Here is a 6,000-nt window from a genome sequence, read left to right as displayed (position 1 = left end):
TTTTCAAAATTATAGATTTTTTTTTTACATGCGCACAGACTTTTTTTTCATCCATCAATCATAATTTGTTGCACAAATCTTTAAAATACACCAAAAGGTGAAGTTCAAATTCTAAAATGAGCAAAACATCAGAAATAAATGAATAAAAAGGCCTAAATTCAAGGTTAATGTTGGACGAGACACAGGAAAGAGTTTAGACGAGTCTGCACACACAAATAAATAATGTATAACATGAGCTAAGGGGACATGGGGCAATAACGTTTGGGAAACTGTTCTATGTCAAAATTTTTCTATTTTTGAGGACTGTGTTCACGGTCCCGTGAATGTCCCTTATTTGCTTTTCTGAAAGGTAGTAACCCTATGTTTAGCACTGAGGTGATAGCAGAGGCTAGAAGAGCGCCGGTGATCTGCAAACTCTTTCTTGCATCATTTGCTCTCAACTGGGATTTTGTTTTCCATCCAGTGTTTTTGTTTTTTTGTTTAACTAAATTTAACACCCATAAAACATAGGAACGACTTGTCCTCAGGTTTTTCTGTTTCTTGTATTGTGGTGGTATGTGCATCAGTATCATGGTTATACCGGGAACTCATGCAATAGAAAGGTTCCATGCTGTTTAGAGTGAACAAAAAAGTTATTAATGTGATAAAGTCCCAGTTCTAGTTTTTATTTACCTGGTTGAATTATGCTCTCCAGTAGGACAGGGATCAGCAGTGGTAGATTCAACTACTGATTTAAGTTTCTCTTTACAATTACTTTCACTTTGGTAACGTGTTTGTTTAAGTTTTGTTTTTCATTTGGTTGTCACATTGTATGTTTTTCTCTCTGTGTTAGCTTGTGATGACTGCCCTGCCTTCCACCCTGGGTTAGACTCTAGCAGCCTGCCATCCTGATCAGGATAATGCTATTAAATATGAATGACCAGGTGTCACGTTAGTTAAAAACTGAACAAGACTGCGAGTGACACATTTCTGACTGTGTCAGGCTAACGTGAGTCAGTATTCCTGCCTAATGAGTGCAGACTTCACAGCCTATGAAAAGTGAAAAGTACTAGATAATGAAGCTCAGGCACGCTATGATCCAGTGTGTGTGTGTGTGTGTGTGTGTGTGATAATGTAGCTCCCGCACTGAATGGAGATCTGATTTTAGTCCTGCGTTCATCTCTCTGAACTCTGAGTTGCTCATGAATGTCGAGCAGCGAGGAGGGATGGCTCTAAATAAAGATTTCAGGTCAAAAACAGGAAATGGCTCAGTGAGCAGGGAGGGCAGGGCCATAGCAACACCAACTACAGAACTTCACCCACAACAACCCTCCCTCTCCTCACAATCCCTCCATCTATCTTCATTTCTTTCACCGCTGAGCACTGCTTCTGTCTTTGTTCTGTGTGCGCGTCTGTCTGTGCACGTGTGTGTCTGCGTTGATATTAATTACCTTGAACCTGACTCACGGTGAGTTATCATTGGCTCCACTCATCACTGAGCTGCATGAGGCTACATGTAGATTCTATCAATCATTTCCTTCCCTGTTGTACCTTTGGGTGGTAGTGTGTGGGATTACTGCAGTCATCATACTCTATTATTACTCACAGTGACAACAAGCAAGGCATTTCTATATCCCCCAGGATATTAAACACCAAAATACAAATGATCACATGGGTGCAAAAAGTTACCAGAGCAGCTCATTCATGCCGTCATTAGTTTGAGGTTTGGAATATATCACTTACTCACAGGGAGTAACAAGGGTTTGTAGTATCAGATTCTGATCACACACATTTTCTAATGCTGTTTACCATTGTTGTTCTTACATCAACTGAAGTTCCTACGTTTTTTATTTTTCTTTTATAAAGAGAATAATCTTGATCTTCTCTAAACCTTTATTTTCACAAGGATTTGCAGTAATATTAATGAATTAAAATGCATTCAGAGCTGTTCCTGCCTTCAACTTTCTTGGTGTAGCAGCTTGTTTAAAGGAGATTAGAGGAGGTCTTGCTAGTTCAAATCATGCTAGCTTTCCAACATTGCTGATTGCACCTTTAAACAGTAACTAAACCCCCAAACCACTTTTTTCTGCTGAAAACAAATGTATTTCTTAGGAAGAAGTGCTGTTGATTGATTCTTGTCCAACTCTTGACATTTTAGTCAAAGTGTTTTAATCGAGTGCATTTCTTTGGAAAAATGTAAGAGTGACTGCCCTCTATAGGTTGAAATCACAATCCTTTTTTTTTTTTTTTTTACTTTGTCTGCACATGCTGTCGAAGGTCAACACGACATGAAGTGCAATCATTTTTGTTACTGCAATTAAATAAATTAATTCATTTTATTGCATAATTGTGACCATCAACAGCCCTCCTCGCCACCGCCCCAACCGCACCCCACCAGTAGTAGTAGCCTAGACCAGTGGCCAATGCTACGAAGCTGGATTTACTTATCCGGGTTATTTCTCCATTAGCGGGCTTGACCTAACCAAATGTGACAGGGTGGAATGCTTCCACCCTCCTCCTACCTGCTTCTTGTAGCGCTCCTCCCTGCGCACCTGGGTTGTCTGCTGATTACAGGGCGGGCACCGAATGGATTTAGGTTCAGGTCTGCTGTGGCTCAGATTCCTTGGTCGCTCCTGTGCGCGGATCTCTCCTCCTCCGTGAGTCTGTGGAGTTGTACCTCTGGTAGTATCGCGGTGGCTTAACACGCTGTGGTCACCCTGCGTCAATCACCACCGTTCCTCCTCGTTGGTATGTTATCTGCTGCCTTTTACGCACCATTGGCTGTCACTTTGCGCTCAAAAGTGCTTTCCCTCCAGGGCTCTGGTGTAGGCTGACGGCTGGCTGCTTTGGCCTCATTGATTGCTACTCTTGGGTGAGTTTTATGCAGAGTTGCTCTTTCTGCTGCTGTGCGCACCGGGCACTCACGGGTTTTTCTTTCTTCCCTAGTGCCATCGCAGTGCGCATTGGTCATCGACAGCGGTTTGTTTGAGTCATCAGAGTGGGATGTTTGAGTAAGCGGCATGCCTCGCCTTTTGGCCCAGCTGGCTGTGCCTAGTCCGTCCTAATGCCTTCCTTTTTATGCAGTGTGGTGCTTTGGTAGGCGCACCTTGCGCACACTTTCTGCGGAGGCCGGGAGAGCGCCTCTGTTGGGGTCTTTGGACCGGTGTTTCTTCTGACCGGTAAGCTGCTGGTTTCTGCCTGGCTCCTTTAAAATTATAATCCCTCTGTCTCCTAATGTGGTGCTTTGATCTCACAGCGGGACCAAACTGCACCTCCCGCGTCTGCTGGGAATAAGTCTTGGCCCACACCATTCATCGCACCGTGGTGCAACTCCTCCCACCTTTGCTGTTCTCGATACTTTAAAATACAGTAACCCTCCCAAGCTGGACTTGGGAGTTTCGCTATACATTTTGTTACCAACCCGTCTTTAAGGTTCTGCCACTGTATAAGTATTGTACATATAAGTTGTGCATGATTGGTATTTGATTTATTTTGCATTTTGGGTTTTTTTTGTTGCTTCGCATGTGTGTGCTTTGTTTGGATTTGTTTTGTTTGATTCTTCTGTACTAATGGACACGAAATGAGTACTCTTTTAAAGAAATGCTGTGAAATAAAGAACTTTGCTTGTTATAATTAAAGGTTCTGTCTCTGCCCCATGATTGAAGGTAAAACGAGCCTGTCTGCCTTTATGCAAGGTCCTAGGTTTACCCTAGGTGGCGTTGTCACTTCATAACTTAAAGATCCCGCTTATTTTGCCACATTTGGCGTTCTATCGACAGGACACCACGAAATAAAAGGGGCAGAGACATTTTTTTATTTTTTTGTTTCAAAAAAAAAAAAAAAAAAAAAAAAGAACAGCAGGGGTGGTGTTAAAACTTAAATTTTCTCTTTTTGGAGCCTTTCGACAGTTTCCCGCAGCCGACATGGAAGAGGAGATGCAGCGGCTAAAAGATCTGGTGTCACAGCTTCAGGCAGACAACGAGCAGCTCCGTCAGGGGCGCACTGGTTCGTTGGACCCCGGTGAAGGTACCTCTCGGGTTTCGGGTCCACCCACTAATCCACCGTCCCCCACCCCCGCTGTAACAGAGCGGTTAGTGGTTGTACCCCGGGACCGCAGGTGCCCTATTTTTAGTGGAAGGTCGGGGCTGGGGATCGCTGAGTGGGTTGAGGAGGTAGAGGCATGTATGCGTGCTCGACATCTGACTGCTGCTGACCGCGCGTTATTCATCTTTGACCATTTGGAAGGAGAGGCCAAACGGGAAATTAAGTTTCGGTCCGTTGCTGAGCGTAGGGACCCTGTGAAGATCATTTCAATTTTAGAGGAGCTCTATGGTTGCCATCAGTCCTACATTACTTTACAGCAGGACTTCTTTGCCCGACATCAAATGGAGGGTGAGAGCCTGCAAGAATTCTCATTAGCTTTAATGACGTTGATGACACGGGTTAAGCAGCAGGCACCAGACGGGATGCCTAATGCAGAAGTGTTGCTGCGAGACCAGTTTACAGAATACGTTCTTGACGGTGCCCTGCGCCGCGAGCTTAAACAACTTGTTCGTAGGCAACCAACCATCACCTTGATGGAGCTTCGTGCTGAGGCGATCAGGTGGGAGCGCGAGGGCTTGCCAGGTGGGGCTAGGGGCCGCAGCTATTCTATTCCTTCGGCCTTGGGCCTCCAGTGTGGTGTGCGAGGTCGTGTTCAGTCTGACCCCCAGGTGGAGCCATCTGGGCCTAGTTTAAGAGAGATTATGGACATTTTGAAGTAGCAACAGGAGCAGTTAAATAAACTCGCTCAAGCTGTTGTGTCTTTACAGGCCCCTCGTCCGCAAGGAGAGGGCGTAGACCCACCCCCAATCATTTGTCGTAGGTGCCAGCAACCAGGACATTATGCCAGGAACTGTATGGGTCCCCGGGTTTACAACCAGCCGCGACCAAGTAGGCATGATGGCCAGGGGTCCAGAAATGCTGGGCCAACTCACTCCAACTGGCAGTCGGAAAACTAGAGCCCACTGAGCTGTTGAGCCCCAGCTCAGGTGGGGAGCCATTAGGCTCACAGTTGGATACCGCTGGTGGACTGATTGCGCCGTGTCCAAATATAGATGTTTCAATTGGGGGGGTTTCGGTCTCGTGCTTGGTGGATACTGGTTCCATGGTTTCTACCATCACAGAGAGTCTGTTCATGGAGCAGTTTGCGCAGTGGGGTCAGGATCGCCTTCGTTCCTGTAATTGGCTGCAGCTTAAGGCGGCAAATGGATTAGCCATCCCCTATGTTGGCTATCTGGAACTGGATGTGGAATTGTGTGACAAGGTCATTCTGCGCTGCGGGATTCTTGTGGTAGGTGACCCCCCTGGTGCGGGTTCGTCCGTTCCTGGTATCTTGGGGATGAATGTCATTCGACGGTGTTATGCTGAGCTGTTCAGTGCACTAGGGGCTTCTCTGTTTGACTCACCGGCTGTGTTCGAGGCCCCCCAGCCAGTCATCATCGCGCTACAAAAATGCCACCAGGGGTGTCCGGAAAAGGATTTGGCGATTAGCACAGTGAAGGTCCGAGGGAGACGAGCAGTGCACGTGCCTGGGGGTACCATGAGATTAGTGGCTAGCACTTGTTCTGGGGAGTTTGCGGAAGGAAACGCCTTGTTAGAACCACCAGAGACGGGGGTACCCGCTGGCCTGCTTGTTTCATCATGTCTGGTGAGAGTGGTTCGAGGGACCGCGTATGTCCCTGTGGTTAATGTGGGAACCCAGGCCATTGTTCTGTATCCGAGGACCACGCTTGGTAGTCTTAGCGAGGCGCAGATTGTGAGTTTGCCGGTTGGTGTCACCGAGGATCTGACCACGTTGGCTTATACACACTCTCAGACTGTTTCGCTCTCCATGCCGGATAGGATAGCGTTGCTGGAACTGTCCGCTCTGGTAGATCAGGATAAGGAGAAGGTGAGGTCGTTATTGCAAGGGTACGAATCAGTCTTTGCTACTCACGAAAATGACTTGGGATGTACAACTCTTCTCTCGCATGATATACC

The 6,000-nt window shown here is 46.5% G+C and overlaps 1 long non-coding RNA gene across 2 annotated transcripts; it reads left to right on the top strand.

Annotated features, from left to right (window-relative positions):
• Positions 1–2,592: 2,592 nt before the first annotated feature.
• LOC114476535 (uncharacterized) lies at positions 2,593–3,395 on the top strand. 2 transcript variants are annotated; one of them, XR_003675602.1, is made up of 5 exons: positions 2,593–2,727; positions 2,796–2,851; positions 2,926–2,990; positions 3,064–3,158; positions 3,236–3,395. It is a non-coding gene; the product is annotated as an uncharacterized LOC114476535 (long non-coding RNA). The 2 variants fall into 2 exon arrangements; XR_003675601.1 differs by lacking the exon at positions 3,236–3,395 and having other exon boundaries at positions 2,926–3,137.
• Positions 3,396–6,000: the final 2,605 nt, after the last annotated feature.

The sequence above is a fragment of the Gouania willdenowi genome, chromosome 15, assembly GCF_900634775.1.
Source record: "Gouania willdenowi chromosome 15, fGouWil2.1, whole genome shotgun sequence".
NCBI lineage: Eukaryota > Metazoa > Chordata > Actinopteri > Blenniiformes > Gobiesocidae > Gouania > Gouania willdenowi.
Note: the sequence above shows the minus strand (reverse complement) of the source record. Positions and strands in the feature narration are given on the sequence as shown.